Here is a 22,958-nt window from a genome sequence, read left to right on the forward strand (position 1 = left end):
TAGTATACTTTGAATTTTTGTCCTTATTTTTTGTGTATCTAATGTACATTTTTGCTTTCTAGTTGCTAGGAGGGTTACAAAAAATCTCATAGTGTATGTGATTATAACAGGCTATTTTAATTGGTAACAACTTAACTTTGAATTTGACTATACACCTATCTTTACCAGTGAATTTTATACTTTTATATGTTTTCATGTTAATTAGCAGTTTTTCATTGGAACTTGAAGAATTCCCTTTATTATTTCTTGTAAGGAAGGCCTAATGGTGATAATCTCCCTTAGCTTTTGTTTGTCCAGGAAAGTCTTTATCTTTCCTTCATGTTTGGAGGAAAACTTTGCCAGGTGAAGTGCTGTATTCTAGGTTGACAGATTCTTTCTTTCAGTACTTTAAATTTATCATCCTCTTCTCCCTGGCATGTAAGGTTTCTGTTGAGAAATATACTGATAGTCTTATGGAGGTTCCCTTGTGCATGTAAGCCTCTATTCTCTTGCTGTTTTCATAATTTCGTCTTTTACTTTGAGTTTGATTATAATATATATTGTCAAAGTCTTCTTTGGATTGAAACTGCTCATTAGAGGAATGCAAGTCAAAACCACAATTAGATACCATCTCATACCAATTAGAAGGGCAATGATTAAAAAGTCAGGAAACAACAGATGCTGGAGAGGATGTGGAGAAATACGAATGCTTTTACACTGTTGGTGGGAGTGTAAATTAGTTCAACCATTGTGGAAGACAGTGTGGCAATTCCTCAAGGATCTAGAACCAGAAATGCCATTTGATCCAGCAATCCCATTACTGGATATATACCCAAAGGATTACAAATCATTCTACTATAAAGACACATGCACACATAGGTTTACTGTGGCACTATTCACAATAGCAAAGACTTGGAAACAACCCAAATGCCCATCAGTGATAGACCAGATAAAGAAAATGTGGTACATATACACCATGGAACACTATGCAGCCATAAAAATGGATGCGTTCATGTCCATTGCAGGGACATGGATGAAGCCAGAAACTATCATTCTCAGCAAACTAACACAGGAACAGAAAACACCACATGTTCTCACTCATAAGTGGGAGTTGAACAATGAGAACACATGGACTCAGGGAGGGGAACATCACACACTGGAGTCTGTTGGGGGATGGGAGGGCTTGAGGAGGGAGAACATTAGTAGAAATACCTAATGTAGATGACGGGTTGATAGGTGTAGGAAACCACCATGGCATGTGTATACCTATGTAACAAACCCACATATTCTGCACGTGTATTCCAGAACTTAAAGTATAATTTAAAAAAAATAAAAAAATTTTAAAAAAGAAGTAGCACTGAATCTGTACATTGTTTTGGACAGTATGGCCACTTTAATGATATTGATTCTTCCTATCCATGAGCTTGGGATGTTTTTCCATTTGTTTGTGTTTTCTTTGATTTTTTTGAGCAGTGTTTTATAATTCTCATTGTAGAGATCTTTCATCTCCCTGATTGGCTGTATTCCTATGGGTTTTTTTTGTGTGTATGTGTATGGCAATTATGAATGGAATTGCCTTCCTGATTTGGCTCTCAACTCGGCTGTTGTTGGTGTATAGGAGTGTTAGTGAGTTTTGTACATTGATTTTGGATACTGAAACTTTCCTGCAGTTGTTTATCAGCTTAAGGAGCTTTTTGTCCTAGACTATGGGGTTTTCTAGATATAGTATCATGCCATCTGCAAAGAGGGATAGTTTGACTTCCTCTCTTCCTATTTGGATGTCCCTTATTTCCTTCTCTTTCCGACTGTTCTGGCTAGGACTTCCAATAGTATGTTAAAGAGGAGTGGTGAGAGAGGGTAATCTTGTCTTGTCCTAGATTTCAAGGGGACTGCTTCCAACTTTTGCCCATTCAGTATAATGTTGGCTATGGGTTTGCCATAGATGGCTCTTATTATTTTGAGGTACATTCCTTCAATACCTAGTTTATTGAGAGTTTTTAACAAGAAGGGATGTTGAATTTTATCAAAAGCCTTTTCTCCATCTATTGAGATCATCATGTGGTTTTTGTCTTTAGTTATGTTTGTGTGATGAATCACATTTGTTGAATTGTTCAACATACTCAAATCAATAAATGTGCATCCCGGGGATGAAGCCCATCTGTTTACGGTGGAGTAGCTCTTTGATGTACTGCTGGATTTGGCTATGTATCCATCTGCTCCTGGGCTTTTTTTTTTTTTTTTTTTGTAAACTATTTATTACTGATTTAATTTTGGAGCTCATTATTGGTCTGTTTGGGAATCAATTTCTTCCTGGTTCAGTCTTGAGAGGGTGTACATGTCCAAGAATTTATCCATCTCACCTAGGTTTTCTAGTTTGTGTAAATAAATTTTCTACCCCTTTATATTTTTCTGTTGTTCCCTTTGGACTCTCATTAATGTGTATACTAGTTTGCTTTGTGATGTCCCATAAATCTCAAAGTACTTTTTTTCACTATTTTTATTCTTTTTGTTCTTCTGACTGGATAATTTGAAATGGATTATCTGTCTTCAAGTTTGCCTATTCTTTCTACTACTTCATTGTGCTGTTTCAATCTCCTTAATTTTTCAGTAGAGTCATTTTATTCTTCAGCTCTAGAATTTCTGCCCTTTTATGATTTATACCTCTCTTGAATTTCTAGTTTTGTTAATACATAACTTTCCTGATTTTATTAATTGTGTTTTTTGTTGTTGTTGTTGTCTTGTAGCTCACTGAGTTTTTAAAAGACAATTATTTTGACCTTTTTGTCAGGCAATTCATACCCACATTTCTTTGGAGTCAGCCATTCAGCTGTTTTGTTCCTTTCATGGTGTCATGTTTCTTTGATTTTTTTATGTTCCCAGAAGCTTTGTGTTACCGTCTTCCTTTCATGTTTCTTGAAGACTTTCATTGCTGCAGTTGAAGGAGCAATCACATCCTCCAGTCTAGCTAACTAGTTTATAAAACAAACAAACCAACAAACAAAGAAACAAAAAAACCCACAAAACTTTTATCAATCAGCCTGGCTAGAGATTCTGGGGGTCTCTCAGGTCTTTTTTTTTTTTTTTTTTTTTTTCCAGACAGAGTCTCACTCTGTTGCCCAGGCTGGAGTGCAGTGGCACGATCTTGGTTCACTGAAAGCTCCACCTCCTGGGTTCAAGCAAGTCTCCTGCCTCAGCCTCCCTAGTAGCTGGGACTACAGGCGCGTGCCACCCCCCGCCCCCCGCCCCCAGCTAATTTTTGTATTTTTAATAGAGATGGAGTTTCACCATGTTGACTAGAATGGTCTCAATCTCTTGACCTCATATTTCCACCCGCCTCGACCTTCCAAAGTGCTGGGATTACAGGCATGAGCCACTATGACCGGCCTCTCAGACCTTTCTATGAATGTGCCTTTCCCATTTCTCTTGTTCCTTCGCAGTGGTGGTGGTGGTGGGGAGGGGTGCGGGGTGAGGGAGGTGTCTTAGAACTGTGTGCTTTCTCAGTCCCACAAAGCAGGTTGGACTCTGTTTGTTTATTTTCCTTAGGGCAGTGACGGGAAGGTTCCTGGCTCTGCACTTTCTCCTGATCCACCAGAGCTGCCTGCTAATGTATGTGTCCTATGTGTGGAAGCTCACATGCAATCTGTGGTAGTTCATGTGTACTCTCCATGGGGGGAGTACATACATGTTGATGTCTATGGTGTGCTCAGGATGCCAGCCACAGCAACTGGTGCATGCGGAGTGCTGGGGATATATGTCAGCTTGTTGGGTGTTCACAGTTCAGACACCCCATGAGACTCGCGTTTGAAGATCCGGGCAGAGTCTTCACCCCAGCCAGTAGGATCTGCAGCTTGTTGAGATTTGTGTGCCAGTTGCCACGATGCCTCTCTTCTTGTCCCTGCTCCTAGCTGCCCCTGGATGTTTTTGCTCTGCGTATTCCCTGTGTTTTGGGTGGGGTGAAACAGAAGTGAGCCTCCTGGATAGCATCCCAGAAGACTGGGGAAGCCAGGTACTCATTTCGGTCTCCATTTTTCTCATTAGGAGAAATCACAGGCTGAGTGAATCTCTTAGCATTGAGCTGTGCTGCACTTGGGCAGGGGTAATATGGGTAAAGTGAAGCTATTCTTACTCTCCTTAGTGTATTTATTCTTCAGTTTTTTTTCACTTCATTGAGGTGCTGGAACCTTTTAACTAAATGACTGGGCTACCATAAAAGCATTGCTATCATGTGTAGTTGTTAAAATCAGTGTTTCTGGGTGGGGGTTGGGGGTGGAGGGAGAGTTGAAGGCTGAAACTTCCCATTCTATCATCTTGACATCCCAAATAGGACCTTCACTGAAAGAAATTGGTTTCTATGTTTCTTTTTATAATTCATATTGCTTATCTTTTAAACATTTAATTCAACAATCATCTCTGTTCTCTGCCTCTTAAGCGGCCTTCCCCAGTTACTTTCTATCATTGCCATATAGTTTATTTACTTTGCAGCATATGTGACAATGAAAATTATTTTGTGTTTTCATTGCTGTTTATTTCTTCATTATTTATTTCTGCCATTGTAAAAAGGTCTTAGAAATTTTATCTATATTGTTATTTTTGTAGCCCCTAGAACAATACATGCCCCAGAGTAGGTGCTCTCTGAATAATTATTGAATAAATAAATTTTTGAAAGGATTCTAGTTTTCTTCAAAGCTCCAAAAAGTTCTAATTAGTCTATTATTTTGCTGAAATAAAATGTAATTTCTCAAATATTAGCATTTGTAATAAAAATGATTTATTCTTCAACTTTATGTTTTGATTATATATGTGGTATAGCCAATTATATTTTATTGCAAGTCTAAAGCAGTTCTGTTATATCCTAGATCAAATAGGCTTTATGAGCCTTCCAGGGAGCTTAAACTGTATTTATTACATTGTTTCTGCATGAAAATATGATTTTGTGATTGAAGTAACAATAATTTTTACTTTCCAACAAACTTTTACTTTGTTTACTTTTTTTGTTAAAAAAGAAGTTATTTTTACATTGATAACAGTCTACCTTTGAGTTCTGAGCAAGCATTAAACCTTTGGGTTATACACCACCTTTGCATTAAAAGCACACTAATATTCATGCAACAACTATACTAAGTCTTTTTTTCTGAAGTGAGTAGGAATGTAAATGTCAAATTGGTAACTATAGAAGTATATATGAAACAGATAAAGTATCTGATATATAACTTCTGCCTTTGTTAGGTATTTGTTTCTGCTGTGGCCATTGGATTTGAGTGCAGTACCCCATGGTATTGGATAGTCATTAAGACAGTCCTTACGTGGGTCTATTTAAAAACACCATTGAATAAGAAAATACTTATTGGTGCATATTTGCCTATTGTTTAGAAAAAAGTCAGAATCTGTGGCATCCCACTCACTTTCTTAAAGTTCACCTGACAGATAATGTAAAAAAGGCATTATCTTCTACAACAAAATGTTTTGTTTTTATTATGTATTCATATTTTTCTTTGATATTTAATTTCTTTTTGTGAGATTAATGGAGGCCATATTCTTTACTATTTAGCCAAACTATTTTTTAATTCCTTAAATAATTATTTTATTTCATGTAAGAGGTTTAATTTTTTTTTAAATGAATAGGACTTTTAACATATTTTTCTGGCCAGGAGTTAATATATAATTTACTGAAACATGAATAATATCCAAATTTCTGTGTTAATAGTCAGGAGCTCAAAGTGTTATTTCAATAAAAAATTATACATATTTGGTAGCTCTTATGGAAGATTTAAAAATACTTCTATGCCCATATATCAGCAAAACTATTTATACATGTTTCTCTTAAATGAATTTTATTTTCTCGGAAGTTTAGAAAAACAATTTCATCCTTAAAAATGTTGGAGAAGAAAGAAAATGAGTTCAAATGTGTTCTGATATTTGAATGTTGCAAACTAAGATATGTGTGTGTGTTTGTATATTCCTTACATGCTTGAAATACAGTTTTTCTCTTACCAGGCTAACGTTAGGCATAAAAAACTTCCCATAACAGGCTGCATTGGTCAATGTGTCCCTGGAAGAAGGTATTTTGTATCTCAGAGGTAGCATAAGCAGCATTAGATGTGGTGTTGCCATGGTAACTGCTCTCTTTTTTTTAATTGAATGGCATAGTAAGTAGTCTTATAAAACCCACCAACCCATAACTTGCTGGTGCCCCAAGGCAGTTTTAACTTAAGCACCTTCTCTTTGTCTTTATATTTTTAATCTAAGTGATTCAGGTGTTTGACTATACCAGTTTTATGAGTCTAATGTGCTTTGGAACTTAAATCCTTGGTTTCTTGACCATAGATTATTTCTAAATAGGAGCTCAATGCAGTTATAATATCAAGGAAAGAATACAAAATTTCCAGTGCAAAAAGAAGAAAAGCAAACTTGTACATAAGGCCATGTCTATAACACACAAACTGAGTAAGATGCTAATATTTGATCATCTGATTTCACCAGAACCTAGCTACACATGGCAAAGCACAAATAAATCATTCTAGAAATGAGAGCCACAAAAATACTGTGCTAAAATATGTCTTGGGCAACCAGTACAAATAGCTTAGTTTAAATATAAATTCTCCTGGGATGCAAGAGTCCTTTGTATTTTTTTGTTTGGACTCAAGACACACCTCTTAAAATATCTATACCCTGCTGCAAAGATATTGCATGGAGTCAAATAAAATGTATTGTAACTTCCTCTTCACCTACTTTGCTTCCTAGAGACACTAATTCTTTTGATTATTTTGCTAGTCATTTATGTTTAAACTGTTAATAAATCTATTTAAATTAAAAATTCAATATATAAGAATTGATAATGCTCTGTAGGAAAATAGGGCTCTTATGTCTATTTGTGGAAAAGAGGGCATTGTAATATTGATGAAAAGATTATTCCAACAATATTAATTTAGTATCAATAAATATTATCTTCCTACTGAGTAGCATTGTCATTTTCCAAAAGACTGTGTGGGTAAGTACAATTAGAAATAACTGTAAGTTTATAATGGGTACTAATGCTTAAGCATACCAAAGAAACCCAAGTTGAGAGTTTAGAATTTACCTTGTCCAGCTTCCTGAAAACATGCTTTTATCTACTCTTTCAGTGCTTCTAATTTTCTTTTAAGAGAGGGTCTCACTCTGTCACCCAGGCCAGAGTGCAGGGGTGCAGTCATAGCTCACTGCAGCCTCAGACTCCCAGGCTCAGGGGATATGCCCACCTCAACCTCCCAAGTAGCTGGGACCATAGGTGTGTGACACTATGGTTGGCTAATTTTTGTTATTTTTTTGTAGAGACAGGATCTCCCTATATTACCTAGGCTGGTATAGAACTCCTGGGCTCAAGTGATCCACCCACCTCGACCTCAGAAAGTGGCTTATAAATTTTGAGGCAACTCAAATATAGATGATTGTTTTCTCAAATTTGCTAGCATCTTTTTATAAGGTGAATAATTTAATTTACATATAGACAATTAATATAGACCATAGTAGAGTGGGAAATTATGACAGCTTACTCTTTGCAGGAAATTCCTCTCCCTAAGTCAGAAAAAGCCCACAGGAAATAAGGGTATTGGGACAAGGAGTTAAGTATGATGATGAAATGTATCCACACTATTTTTTTGGAAGAATCACATCTCATTGAAATCAGAGTAAAGAGAACTCCAGAGGAGAGATGTTGGGAGACACTTCTGCATAGGTATCTTTTGTTCCTGCTTTCTTGCTCAATATGCAAAGAATTCAAGGCCCTCATGACTCTTACCTGGTCATTTTTCAGTGTTGTGTTTGTAGCAAGCAACCTTAAGGGATAAGATAATGTGTTGTTCTGGAACAAAGAGCAGGTTTGCTTACTGCTTGCTATAAAACAGCAGGTTTCCAATCTAAGTGTTCCTTGGCTGTAAGACAAAGTCACTGCATCAACCTGGGCTCTATGCATCACCCCTATGGAACATGGGGATCAAGGGAGAACTGATGCAAAGATGCTGGTGCTTGTGTTGCTTGCTTTGCCATGACTAATAAAGTCTTTTGTCTCTGATTGAGGAGTCTTGTGTCTTCTACTAGCATTCACATAGCAGTAGCAGCCTTACTTATTAGCTTAGACGTAGGGCAAAATCCCTGACCAGATAGGAGAAAGCTGAATTAACTTACTCCATCATCCTTTTGGGGATGGAATTAATGGACCACCAAAACTGCAATCTGATTCTTGCCAGAAAAGACAGCTATGATTTAATTAATCTAAATCTGAAGCCAATACCTTGGTAGATGTTCCATGAACAAGTGAAATGTTTTTTAGAAGCACATTCAAAAGTTGTGGGAGTGGGGGAGGGATAGTTTACTCAGAGGTATGTATTGTTAGTCCTTTAAATAAGATTAGGGTTTTTGTTTCCCTCCCAGTAGCAGAAAACTTTTAAACTAACATTATTCTGAACATTTGAAATAAAATTTTGCACCTTTGAGCACTTATGTATTTATGTCGTATAAACTAATTTTGAATCCATTATAAGCAGAATCTTGGCATGATCTACAGACTTCTAGCAAAAGTGGCATTTGGGTCCTAATACCAACCTAATAGTGACCTAATAACTGAGTTGTTGGGCAAATCAGTTATCAAGTGAAAATGTCAAATCTATCCCTTCACAGATACCTGCTTGGGCGTAACTATTTGTATTCAACTGGTAACAGCCTAACTACACTTTTGATCCTATGGGAATAGACAGTCTGGAATGTGGTGATACTCTGTAGCTATCAAATCTGCAGGTGAGAGAAATAATATTTATGAAAATAATCTGAAGAACATGCAGTCCATCTATTTCTCTAAACAGTTATTTCTCAACCTTTTGCTTTTTAAATTGGTCCCTTATGGAGCCTTTTTAGGCATTTTTCTCCTTATCACCTTCCTGCTCCTAGAGAAACTTGAATATCAGAGATAAGTGGTGTATATATTTATGTACTGTGGCCCTTTAGAAGTCTACAAGCTATTTTAAGATCTAAGATTTTCTTGCCTCCTAAGAACAAATAATCATCTGCTTTTGGATGGTATTGCCCATGTTGAGAATTCATGCTCCAAGCACTAGGAAATCTATCCCTGGACTGATAGAATATTTCTCTGCCTACACTCCATTATATTGACTCCCAACAATTGCTTTTTTGCTTAACTGTCCTGTACTTTGGATTAATATGTATATTTAGTAATGCTATAAGAAACACCACCAATAAACTACTGTAAGGCTACAGATAAATTGCTAATTGGAGGCAACATAGCATAGTGATTACAAGTTCTATCTGACTACTTAAATTTAATCTTGACATTACCACTTACTAGCTATGCAACATTGGACCTATTATATATCATCTCTCTAAGTCTCAATTTGCTCATGTGTAAAATGAGAATAATAATATTACTCACACCACAGGATGATAAGAATTAAGGATAAAACAAACATAAACTGCCTGACCCAGAATAAATGTTCAGCAATATTAGCTCTTAGATATACGTACAGTAATGCAGGGTGCTCTCCACAAATATTCTAAATGGAATGTTTTTTAGCCAGAACCAGTGGCTTATATCTGTAATCTCATTGTTTTAGGAGGCTGACGTGGGAGAATCACTTGATACCAGAAGTTTGAGACCAGCCTGAGCAACATAGTAAGATCCTGTCTCTCCAAAAAAAATTTAAAAAAAAAAGAAAAGCTTAGAACTTAGCCTGGTGTGGTGGGGTGTATATACTGCCTGAAGTCCCAGCTATTCAAGAGGCTGAGTTGGGTGGATTGCTTGAGCCCAGGAGATCGAGGCTACAAGGCTACAGTGAGCCATGATCACACCACTGCACTCCAGCCTGGATAATAGAGCAAGGCCCCATTTCAAATAAAACAAAAAACAAAAAAACAAAAAACAAAAAACAAACAAAAAACAGAAAACAAACAAAAAAACCCCAAAATCAAAAAGAATGTTTTTACTTGTCATACTGAGTATGTTTACACTGGTCATATATAGTTGAGTAATGGATTTTATCTTAGGAACACTAGAAATAGACATTGAGGCTAGTGATATATCAGTTTTCTTTCTTTGTACCATCTGAAAGTTTTAAGTTCAATTTGTCTCCTTCGGTTAGCAAGTATATAGTAATTCATAGCATATATATTTACTCCTGATATCTAATTATGTCCTTACTCTCATTTCCGTTTCTTGTTTACCGCAGATATACAGGCCTGGATTTGAGTCCTTCATTCATTACTCATCAACTGGTTAATCTTGATTGTGTTTTCAAGCCTCCTTAACATCCCACTTACATAAAATAGGGTCAATAGTAGGACCTAATTAATAGGATTGTTTTGAGGAAAGTACACAGTACCTAACAAGTAATAAGAATTCAATACATGCTAGTTACTTTTACTATTTATGTTAGTTTGCCATATTTTTAAAATCTGTGTAAACCACTGTAAATATTTTTTCTGTAAAAAAATGAATAAATAAAATATACTTAGAATGTTGCCATGACAGCAGTGTCTTTTCCACCAGGGTTTGGGGTTTCAGGTATTTTCTCACACTATTACTTAAGCCTTCTTGACTAGGAAAGGAGCAATGAAATTCACTCAGCACCACTCTGGTCATCATTGTAGACTCATCTTCAAGTCCCTAGTTGGGACACTGGCTTATGGTCTGCGGATGAATGAGAATGAGAATTTTACCAGTATGATGACTGCTTTAGTAGGGCAAGCCCTAGAACTAAATTTAGATCTTTAGACACTTTCCTTGAAGGTCAATGAAGCTTTACTCATGATGCTAAGCAAAGTAACTTGTACATCCTCATGCCTGTCTCACATCTGCTAATAAAAATAGTTGTCTTTTTTGGTAGCTGACATCTAGGGCTTGTACTAACATATTTAAAAATCTTCAGCCTAGATGAAAGTTCTAGCTTCTTTATTTCACTTCTGTGGCCTTGAGCAGGTTATTTTATCTCCTAGGTTTCTCTTCCATAAAATGGAGATAATATTCAGACATGCTGTTGAGAAGGAAGTGAACTTATATATAAATATGTAAAGCTTGTGCCATGCCTATTGTAGATACTTTGTCAATGTAAATTTGATTCATTTCCCTTTTCTTGGTAGGGGGATCAGGGTTTTCAGGTTGATTCTCAGGTTAAGAATAGAAAAAGTAAAGCATTTCTTACCTTAAGTCCCTCATACTGCTGATTTAGCCTAGTAAAAATAGACCTCAATACAAAGTGCAAGGGCAGAATCCTCTCACCACAATAAGGAATTTCTTGCTTTTCTCTTTTCAGAGGAGTTTGGCTGCGCATGGATGAAATTAATGGGGGTAGATATGAATGGAGGAAGGGGAAGGGAATGTTTAATAGTTTTTCTCCTCCTTTAGTGTTGGTGTCATGGGGAATGCAATTTCTGAGACCCTGTGTGATAGTCATAATTCTAAAATTATTCTCAAGGACCCATTCTTGTATAATTTCCTCCCTTTAACTGTAAGAGGAATGCTTGAATATGAAAGGACATCACTCTGGTTAAGTTACACAGCAAAGATCTTGCAGATGTAATTTGGGATGCTAATGAGTTGACTCTGAGTTAACCAAAAGGGAGATGATTTGGATAGGCCCAACCTAATCACAGGAGCCCCTTAAATCTGGGTCTAGAGGACAAAGACAAAGTTAAAGACTTGAAATATGACAGGATTTGACTTGGCACAACAACTGCAATAGAAAGGGGGCCATATGGTAAGGGTGGCCTCTAGGAGCTGAGAGCAGCCCCACGCTGACAGCTAGCAAAGTAACAAAGACCTCAGTTTTATAACTGCAAGAAGCTGAATTCTGCCAAAAATGAGAATGAATTTGGAAGTCAGTTTTTCTCCAGAGTCTCCAGCCAAGAACTCAGTCTGGTTGACACCATCATTTCAGACTTATGAGACCCTCAGCAGAGAAACCAGTCTTGCCATGTCCAGACTTCTGACCTATGGAAACTGTGAGATAATAAATTTGTGCTGTTTTAACTTGCTGGGTTTGTGGTAATTTATTGCACAGAAACAGAAAACGAATGTGCCCTGGTGCATTATATATTTACTCCTGACAATACAATAGGTTTTCTATTAAATAAATAAATATGGCAAAAAACATAAAGAGTAAAAGTAACTAGCATTTATTGAATTCTTATTACTTGTTAGGTACTGTGTACTCTCCTCAAAACAATCCTATTTATTAGGTCCTACTATCGACCCTATTTTATATAAGTGGGATGTTAAGGAGACTTAAGAACTCAACTAAGATTAACCAGTTCATGAGTAATGAATGAAGGACTCAAATCCAGGTCTGTACATCTATGCTAAATAAGAAAGGGAAATGAAAGTAAGCACATAATTAGATATCAGGAGGAAATATATATGCTATGAGTAAATAGTTTTTATCATATTTATTATATTTTTTTAATAGTTTTTCTATTAAAAGAACCATGATATAGTGAGTTTTGCTTGTGCTTTAAGTCTTACCCTCAATTACTAAGCATATAATAACTTACAGAGAAGCCCAAGGCAGCACCCGGGAAGAGCCTGAAACTCGTTCCACTTATTTGAGCAATAGCTTCATCACTGTTAGACATTATCCTCTTGAGCTACCAGCCCTTCAGATTTAGCAACTTTATCCTACACAAAGCTTGGGAATGAGGTCATGGTAGCTCCTCAATGGCGTGGGCCCTAATTCATGATTCAAACATATCAGGCTTTTCAGCAGTAGTCAGTTCAAAAGTTTGATTCTGTATGATTCATAACATGCTCATTTATTTCTTTTGTGCCTCTTAATGTTCTTATTCCTTCATTATTATTATTTGAATCCTCCTAGATTCCGAAGTCCTGGGATGACGAGACCTTTTTCTTCCTTTTGATCTTCTACAGTACTTATTATTGTTTGCAAACTAGATAGTCAAAGATTGATTAAAAGAACCATGATATAATAAGTTTTGCTTGTGCATTAAGTCCTGCTCTCAATTAGTAAGAATTTTCTGATCTAGCATTCACCTGAAAGATAGAAAGGAGATGGAATCTTATTAATAATAAACCACCAGAACAGAGTCAAATGATGCAATAAGAGTGGAAGCTCTTCTTTCTGGCAGAGAAGAAGAAGTCCATATGCTCAGAACTGTCAAGCAGTGAGAGCAGAAATGGGCTACGGTAGTTATCAAGGAATTAATTCACATACTCTCTATGAAACAACTCAGCCACTAATGTCTTGGCACCCCAGACACACTTCCCCATGTGAATCATAGCCATTTCTATCCTGTGATACAAGCAGAGAGCTGCCATTAAGGAAATGCAACAGTTTGCCAGAGGAGAACTAGAAATACAGGTGCTGATACATGAAAAAGTAGAGCAGACACTAATGTAAACCATCCAACAGACAAGATATTTTAAAAGGAAGGCAGATCTGACCAAGAGGGGAAAACGATAATATGTTCCCAGAGTAATGGATGACATCACACACCAGAGTAAGTCCATCCATATTGGCTGGACCCTAAACCAACTGGCTGGATCCTTTTGATACATACTAAAATCAGTCATGCTACAATGCACACTTTACCCATGTAGACAAAGCCTGCAGTCATCCCACTATTTCAAGGGAGAATAATAGAAAAACAGACCACAAGTTGCAGAGGCAAACCACATCAGTGACTTGCTAATGTAAGTTCAACTGATATTAGGTTCCAAACTGGAAGCCAGCCATGGTGGTTCATATCTGTAATCCAAGCACTTTGGGGGGCCAAGGGAGGAGGATCGCTTGAGTGCGCATGAGTTCAAGACCAGCCTGGGCAACATAGCAAGACCCCGTCTATAAAAGTTTTGGGGTTTTGTTCTTGTTTTTGTTTTTAAATTAGTCAGGTATGGCGGCACACACTTGTAGTCCTAACTACTTGGGAAGCTGAGATGGAATGATCACTTGGGCCCAGGAGTTTGAGGCTGCAGGGAGCTATGATCAGTCCACTGTACCGCAGCCTGGGTGACATTCCAGCTTGTCTCTAAAAATTAAAATAAAAAACTCTTCTACACCATGTACTGTGTGCTATTCATTGTAAGTGAATACTAAAAGATGGGAGCTATTTGTGAATTTTGGAACTAAGAAGGCCTGACAGATGCAGATGGAGTCACAGTATGAGCTCAAGTACAAAGATGGAAAGAGCATGGCGCATTGGAGACAGACTCATCCACTATATCCAAATTACTTAGTGGTTCATGAACAACTGTGAGTGGATAATCAAGAATCACCAGATACATGCATAGAAGCAGCAACAAGGGGCCTTATAAAAAGAAACTCGATTCTGGAAAGAAATAGATAATTCAGGAAGAAAACTTAAACATGATCATTTTGGTATTCTCAGAGAGATCTAAGAAGCCATTATATCCAGAATTGAGTAAGATAAAATAACTAGAACTGGTCCTTAGAAATGCATATGATTGTCAAAATAAAATACTGGATAGGATAACTGAATAACAACTTGGACACAAATTGTTAAAGTTGGTGATACAAAATATTCATAAATATCTCTCTACATATATATAGAACATAAAGAAAAAGACAAAAAAAAATTTTAAATGGGTGAAAATATTGAGCTATGAATAATATTTATTAAAATATATCAATCAAAGTGTTCACAAAAAAAGTAAAACACATTATTGAAGATGCAACAGGAAAATTTCTTTGGGCAGAGTAAAGATTCACATCTCCAGATTTGAAAGGAGCTGTAAAGTATCTGTTTATTTCTTTTTTTTTTTTTGAGACGGAGTCTAGCTCTGTCGCCCAGGCTGGAGTGCAGTGGCCAGATCTCAGCTCACTGCAAGCTCCGCCTCCTGGGTTTACGCCATTCTCCTGGCTCAGCCTCCCGAGTAGCTGGGACTACAGGCGCCTGCCACCTCGCCCGGCTAGTTTTTTGTATTTTTTAGTAGAGACGGGGTTTCACCGTGTTAACCAGGATGGTCTCGATCTGCTGACCTTGTGATCCGCCCGTATCGGCCTCCCAAAGTGCTGGGATTACAGGCTTGAGCCACCGCGCCCGGCCTGTTTATTTCTTTACTCAACAATTATTTGAGCTTAGTATTATTCAGAATTTTCTGGTTATCAAAGTATCAAAAAGGGCTGGGCGCAGTGGTTCCCACCTGTAATCCCAGCCCATTGGGAGGTCAAGGCGGGCAGATCATGAGGTGAAGAGATCAAGGCCATTCAGATCAACATAGTGAAACCCCGTCTCTACTAAAAATTCAAAACTTAGCCAGCACGGTGGTGCGCACCTGTAGTCGCATGCAGCTACTCGGGAGGCTGAGGCAGGAGAATCACTTGAACCCTGGAGGCGGAGGTTGCAGTGAGCTGAGATTGCACCACTGCACCCCAGCCTGGTGACTTCATGACAGAAGGAGACTCCATCTCAAAAAAAAAAAAAAAGAAAAAGAAAAAAAGGAAAAGGAATTGTGTGAAAAATACATGATAGGCAGTGTTTTAAAATACCCCCCAGGAATCCCACCCACTGTGTACATGCCCTATGGCATCTCTTCTTCTTAAATATAGGGAGAGACCCCTGATTCTGATAGATGTCATTCCCATACTAGGTTACGTTATGTGGCAAAGATGAGGAATGTTTTCAGATAGAATTAATGTCCCCAGACAGTTTTTAGTTAATCGAAAGGGAGATTATTCTAGGTATGCCTGACCTCATCAAGCAAGTCCTTTAAAAAGGCTCCCTGGACTAGAGACAGGAAGAAGAGATTCTCTTTCTATGGCTGTCTTTGAAAAAGCAAGCTTCCATAAATTCTACAGCTTCAAGGAAGTGAATTCTGCCAGAAACGTGAGGAAGTGCGGAAGTTGACGCTTCCCTAGCCAGTTGAGAATGTAGCTTAGTAAACACCTTGATTTTAACCTTGAGAGACTCTGTGCTGTGGATTCAGCTGGCCTTTCCTGGACTTCTGACCTTCACAAACTGTGCTATAATAAATGAGTATTATTTTAAAGTTACATTTGTGGTAATTTGTTAAGCTGCAGTAGAAATCTAATGTATCTACATAAATTATGGTGAAACTTCAGAACACTGTGTGTAAAAAAATTTCTTACAGCTTTCAAATAAAATTTTAAAAGTTATAAAACTCAAAATAACTTTAAACTTTTCATTAACACCACCATATTCTAGAAAACAATGCAACAACTCTCTCCATGTTCTGACAGAAAATGATTTGGAGCCAAACAATTAATAAAGTCAGAGTAAAATAAAGACATTTTCTGACATATAGACTTTGGAAGTTCACTGTCCATATGGCATGATTCTGAGAAAGTGATAGAATATTTTTTAAAGAATGAATTTGACTTTCACTCTTAAGATAATCTCCTTGCAGGGGTACATATGAATATGTGCCAGATATCTCACTTGGATCTGGATGACATATTTGCAATATCTTAGTATTTTAAATGCTGTTTATTGTTTTTTACATTTTTTACTGAGGTAGAATATATGTGGTCAAATGAGTATCAAGTTCACTAATCTTTAGGAGGTTTGATCAAGTTTTAAAGATGTATACACCTAAGTAAACACTACTAAGATGAAAATATATAACATTTCCAGCACCCAAAAGTAGTCTTTATGCTCCTTTCTAGTCATACCCTTCCATTCTCAAAATAGTAATCACCATTCACACTTCTTTCTTCATTCATTAGTTTTGCCAGTTCTTAAACTTCATCCAAATGTAATCCAATGGTGTGTATTATTTTGTGTCTAATTTCTGCCATGGTGAGAGTCATTCTTGTCATTGTGTTTACCAGTTGTTCATTCTCTTTTCATTGCTGTGTAGTATTTCTTTACATGCTATAATTTAGCCATTTTTGTTGTTGGACATTGGACTTGGTTTTGGTTCTTGGTTGTCATAAATGAGTCTGTTATGTACATCTTTCCACAATATTTTGGTGGATGTGTGCACTCATTTGTGGATGGGAAAATACCTAGGAATGGGATTGCTAGGACATAGGGTAGTAGATATTTTTATTGTTTTTAACATTTACACCCAATTTACAGAGGAAATATTGAAGGCTTATGTATAGTTATAAGCTAATAAAAATAATAAAATTATTGCCAATTTGAAAGCAATGTTAAGACTGAGCAATAAGATCTATAGGGAAAGAAATAAAATTTCAGTTTATTTCTTTACATCCACTAAGCTGTGATTAGGGTAAACTCTCAAAAACCTTATTCTGATCATGATTTGATCAGAATTCAGTGACTTTTCCTCGATCTTAGGATAAAGGCGAAACTCCTTTATAAACGCTGCAAAGTTCCAAATGGCCCGTCGATATTTATCTTTTCTTTTTTATGTCTCTGCAGTTCTTGACTTTCTCCACTTGAGTCCCACTGACACTCATCATTACTTCTCCGCCACAGGGTCTTTGCACAAGCTGTTCCTCTGCTTAGAAAGCTTTTGTTACAATTTTCCACATAGTTAAATCCTACTCATTGGTCAGATTTCTTATCAAGGGTGGTCTCTTCTGAGAAACTATCCCTGACCTCCTTAATATAAATTCTCATGACTTATCTCATAATGATTTTATTTTGGGCCATACTTATAATTTATTTTGTTTTGTTATTATTGATCACCCTTTTCATTAAGTGGTGATTTTCACTATGGCAGGATTTATGTCTGTTTTTACTCATTTTATTGCTAGAATCCAGTGCAGCATTTGATCCATGTGGACACTCAATATTATTGAGTAGAAGAAAGAATCTTGTATGATTTTCAATGTTGAAATCTCAAAATTGAAGGAGTAGTATCATTTAAAATTATGAAGGCAACCACTTGAAAAACTGAAAATAGTGTAAATCAGAATGAAAATAGTAGAAGACTCTAGTAAGGGAACTAAATTTCTCTTCTTTGTAGAATAGAGTCTGTATAAGCTATCTAAAGCCCAGTACTTATAGTGACAAACACTAGAACTAAAATTAGAAATATTGGCCGGGCACGGTGGCTCAAGCCTGTAATCCCAGCACTTTGGAAGGCCGAGACGGGCGGATCATGAGGTCAGCAGATCGAGACCATCCTGGCTGACACGGTGAAACCCCGTCTCTACTAAAAAATACAAAAAAAAAAAAACTAGCCAGGCGAGGTGGCGGGCGCCTGTAGTCCCAGCTACTCGGGAGGCTGAGGCAGGAGAATGGTCTAAACCCGGGAGGCGGAGCTTGCAGTGAGCTGAGATCCGGCCACTGCACCCCAGCCTGGGCGACAGAGCAAGACTCTGTCTCAAAAAAAAAAAAAAAAAAAAAAAAAATTAGAAATATTTAAATGTAATTGTCTCTGGGAAATGAGACTGAGGCTGAGGAATGGAGACTGGGAAGGTGAATTTCTAAGTTTTACCCTTATTTTTAACTTATTTTGTTACATTTATTATAATATATAACAGAAAGATGAAACTCAAGGTCACAATACACGCCCAGCTTTAGAAAACTTTGGAAGACTGGGAGACCTAATTTGCATATCTGCCCCTGTGCCACAGATTGGGCATAAGGTATGACACATGTAAATAGTTATTTGAGATTGCTGACAAAATTACTGGATATATGATAAGCTCAAGGCTTTTGGGATAAAGTTATGCCAATGGGAGCCACAAACTCATTTGAAGACTATCAACGGTAACAATATATTTTGGGAACTGACTTGTAAAAGGTTGAAGTTCACTGGAATTAGTTCAAGCAGTCAGGGATTAGTACAAAATTTTAACATCCTGGGTGGTTTCTGCATTTGCTCCCACTTTAGTCACAGCACAGGTGGTAGCAATACCAAACCAAATTGATCACATACAATGACAGAGTATGATAGAGGGGAACAAAATGTTAATCACTATATAGGTTTCAGATATAAGATCTCAAGAGCTGAACTGGAGCAAATATTTCTAACCTAATTGATGAATTCAAGCTAAGGATTAGTACTATCAGGAGAAAATTTAGTAGTAGGATGTGGGGACTTGGGGTCAGGATGATCCACATTAATTCTGTACTCCCTCAGTGACTGTTTAGAAACCAGGACCTTGCCTTCTGGGCTGTATCACTGAACATTTCCAGTATGTAGCCTGTCCTCCAAGTTCCAGCACAAAGCTAATTCCTTTTTTGAAGCCTTTCTGTTGCCCATAGCCAGAAACAGTTCCTCTCTCCCTTATCTCCCGCAGCATTTTTCCAACTTTCTTATGGCATTCAGCACTTTATACTATGTATTCTGGTTACGTATGTGCATCCCTTACTTCTTCCATTAATCTGAGAGCTCATAAAAATTATGTCATTTGCATTCACCACAGGGCCTGGCCATGGACTTGCATATCATTGCTGAGAGAAGTCTCAATAGCAGCTTAAGTACTATTGAGGACCTCAAGATGACAAATTTTCTCCATCTCTTCTAAGGCTGAATTGTCATATGCAATGTGCTTTATGACTATGCTGGTGAGGCTGGTAAGTGTCACAGAATTTAGAATTTGTGCTAATCTATATATGCTCTAAACATATACTATAATTTCCATTGTATTATTTAAGGAAGTGGAGAAGGTTTTTGTCAGTGTTAACAAGCACTGGGTATCTTCCTATATCAAATATATGTGTTAAAAAAGCAGAGGTTGGTTTTCATTAATAAGAACTGAGAAGATATTTGAATGTTTGTAATAATTACAATGATTTTTGCAAGCTGTATAGCTTAAGCTAATTTCTAATATTACATCACTTAAATTCTCATAAAAGTTATAATATTCTCCTACAAAGACAAACTAACACTCTACATATTCATTGTCTACAAACCTAAAATAGTAATGAAAATGTCTTAGAGAGGAAATAGAGACAAAATTCATGCTACATTCAAAGCAAAAAATTTTTTGTGATTTTAAGTATGTGCAAAGAGATTCTTAGCAGCCTGTACACTGAAGTTGTGATTTCTAAGTTCCAAGGAATTCCTTTTCTTATTTTCTCCCAAGGCTATCTTTTTTTTTTTTTGTATTATTATGGATTAGATTTGTTTGGAACATAAAAAACAGAATTGATCTTCCCTCCTTGAATAATGCAGAAGACAATATATGTAGGAAACTTTTTCCAAAGCATGTCTGAGTATATACCTTTGAATTTTACTTGAAAACATGTCATTCCATTCAAAACTCTGAATTAAGATGCACTATTTTTTGCTGAAGGCTATTTTAAATTAGGCTAATAAATTGCTACTCTCTGCCTTGTGTGATAATGCATTACATTATCTACTGATGTACATGTATTGTTTGACTCTAATGGTGTGGAAATTAAATGTTAGACATGGGCCAGATGTTCCTATAGATGAATATGAAGTATGACTCTGGCATAGTTATGTCTCATCAGAACAGAGAGGAAGAATGCAATAACCAAACAACAATAATAACCACCCAAGAATGCCCTCTGATATTGGTCTCCAGTAAGAACTAACAATCATGCAAGCCTAGATCCTTAGTCCCTACCTTTGAGGAGTGTTCTAAATGTCAGCAGTATTTGCACCTGTTCATGAGGAAAGTGATGTCATTTCCTAAAATACAGAATAAAATAAAGTTGTTAATATACTACTATTTGGAGGGGTGTCCAGAGACGGTAAATATATGTCATCTTTATTTGGCAAACAGGAGCAGCTTGATTTGGACCTCCACAGGACCATGAGATTCCACGGGTCATTCCTCTGCTCTGAGCAGTTCACAGCAGGGTGGGAGGAATATGTGACTTGGGGGAAGGGAAATGGCAAACAAATGGGCCTTATGGTGAATTTTAATGAAGATTCCCTGCTGGCTTTAGCCCCATTGGGAAAAAGAAAGAAAGAAAAAGAAACCCATAATCTCCTATTTGAGGTTAAGTTACAAATGGGATAATAATTCAAATAGTAGCAACATCTTACAAGAATGAGGTGGGGTTAGGAGGGTATATAGGATGTTTGCTGCTGCTGCTGTTTCTACTAGCGCTAACTAGATCACTAATGATAAGTAGCTATGTCTTTGAAAATAATCAGAGAGACGGTGATAGAAGACTAATACATTGCATCATCATCCACTCAGTGAGAAATGGCTTTTGCAGATTTGTGCTGATGGATCTAATGTGTGGACTTCTGGAGGCTTTGAGGTGGATATACTTCAGTTGTGGATAAAGAGGTGAAGAAGGACATCTATGGTGATGCTCAGTAATATCTGCGAAGAACTGTGGAGACAGACAAATAGTCAAAGGCGAGGTCAGTGCTTGCAAGTATCTTCTTTTTAAAGAGTTGCCTAATACCAAGAGGAATATCATGGGGAAAATGCAACATGAAGAAAGAGGATAATTTATCCCTGCAAGAGTTTTTTCAGCTGCAAGTGTTGCTATCAATTTTTTCCCTCTCTAGTGGTTCATTTGAAATATGGGATAGTGAGGGATTCATTGCTTTGTGCATTGGAGGTTTGTTTGTGTGCTCCTTTTCATTAACAGCCATATTTCCTTTCCAATTTATGTGAATTCTTTTTTTTCTTTCTTTGGCATTGTTACTGATTTTTAGCCCAAATAAACACTGATTTCTCAGGAGTAACCTAATTTCTACCTTTTTCTTTTTCTTTCATTTCCATATTATGTCACTTTCTAAAAACAAAAAACTGGTGTCTTGAAAATCTTTTCCTTATTAATCATAAAGGTAAAGTAAAGTTTCTCTCTAATGTGAGCTTTGCACTCAGATGAATGCTACACCTTCTGGATCTCTCTCTCAAGCTATCTGTAAGCAGAAACCTATTGCTTTTCCATTTAAAAGTATGATTGATTACATATTTAATTTGTTCCTGGTGTCATCAGTTCCAGGCAAATTAAAAGTGTGTATTCCTGCCTGCCAGGTTAATGGAGGCACTGGAAATAACTTTCTAGAACCCTCATCTTTTGGAGAAAATTGCTTTCATTCTCCTTAGCTCTGGAAGTTTCCTTTTCTTATCATCTAATCAAATCCACTGTCTTATCATCTAATCAAATCCAAAATAATAGAAGTAGATTATTTGCAGAATTTCCCTTGATAGGCTGATGTTGGCATTTTTTGTGCCTGGTTATTTAGCCAAATTTAAAAAATGGACATTTTTTGTGTTTAGCTCAAACTCCGTCTTGCTCTTGGATTGGCCATTTCTTTCTAGACTCATACTTCTTCAGCACTGGCACAGTAAGTGGATGGTGGGCCCAGGACAAAAGGCAAAAGGAGGCCACTTTGCCCAGCATTTGCCTCCTCAAGAAGAGTCACTGGCAGAATCTAGACTAATTCACTAGTTATTTTATTGGGGTTGAAGGCTGAAGCCCTAATTCCCCTTGTGCTCTAGACAATTACTTCCTTTGAGGTCCTGAAGGAGATGACCATGGCAGGATAGGATGGGAACCCAGGATCCTGAGTGATGTTCAGATATTAAGTATTGTATAGCTAAGTAGTATTTAAGTAAAGAACATAAATTGGAGAGTTAGGCTCAAAATGGAGTCATGTCGTTATCACTTACTATGTGGTCATGGTAAAGTTGTTGATACTCATTCAACCTGTTTTCTCGTCTGTCCAATATATGTGATTATAGTTACTACTTTATAGCACTGGTGTACTAAATGAGATACTACATATAAAAATGTTCTGCTGAGGGCCCAGTACAAGGTATACCCTCAATACATATTATCTGCTATTAGAACATTAACAATAATCATAATACCATTAGTGAAAGTTAGAAAGAAGGATTAATTTTAAAAATTCAGTCAGACACTTTGGCTGTTTGGGACAGTCAGATAAAATCAAGCACTGACAAACTCCCTCTTCTACTTTATTTTCCACGTCAGATTTATCATGACCCCTGTGAAACAGGCACCACACGTTTTATTAGGTGATCATGACCACTCAATATTTACTTTGGGTTTAGTTGGAACAGACTTAATATTTTTGGAAAGTAAATTTTTAGTTTTCAACCCACTGTAACTGCTCAGTACCT

General features: G+C 37.0%; 1 long non-coding RNA gene across 1 annotated transcript in view; it reads left to right on the forward strand.

Moving 5' to 3' along the window:
- The window catches only part of LOC144340557 (uncharacterized), a 115,234-nt gene that overhangs the window by 73,794 nt on the left and 18,482 nt on the right, over nucleotides 1–22,958 (forward strand). Inside the window, exons 7-10 of the long non-coding RNA XR_013416805.1 lie at nucleotides 7,288–7,438; nucleotides 8,632–8,748; nucleotides 19,299–19,440; nucleotides 21,005–21,215. This is a non-coding gene — a long non-coding RNA (uncharacterized LOC144340557). The remainder of the gene's footprint in view (nucleotides 1–7,287; nucleotides 7,439–8,631; nucleotides 8,749–19,298; nucleotides 19,441–21,004; nucleotides 21,216–22,958) is intronic.

The sequence above is a fragment of the Macaca mulatta genome, chromosome 4 (assembly GCF_049350105.2).
Source record: "Macaca mulatta isolate MMU2019108-1 chromosome 4, T2T-MMU8v2.0, whole genome shotgun sequence".
Taxonomy (NCBI): Eukaryota; Metazoa; Chordata; class Mammalia; order Primates; family Cercopithecidae; genus Macaca; species Macaca mulatta.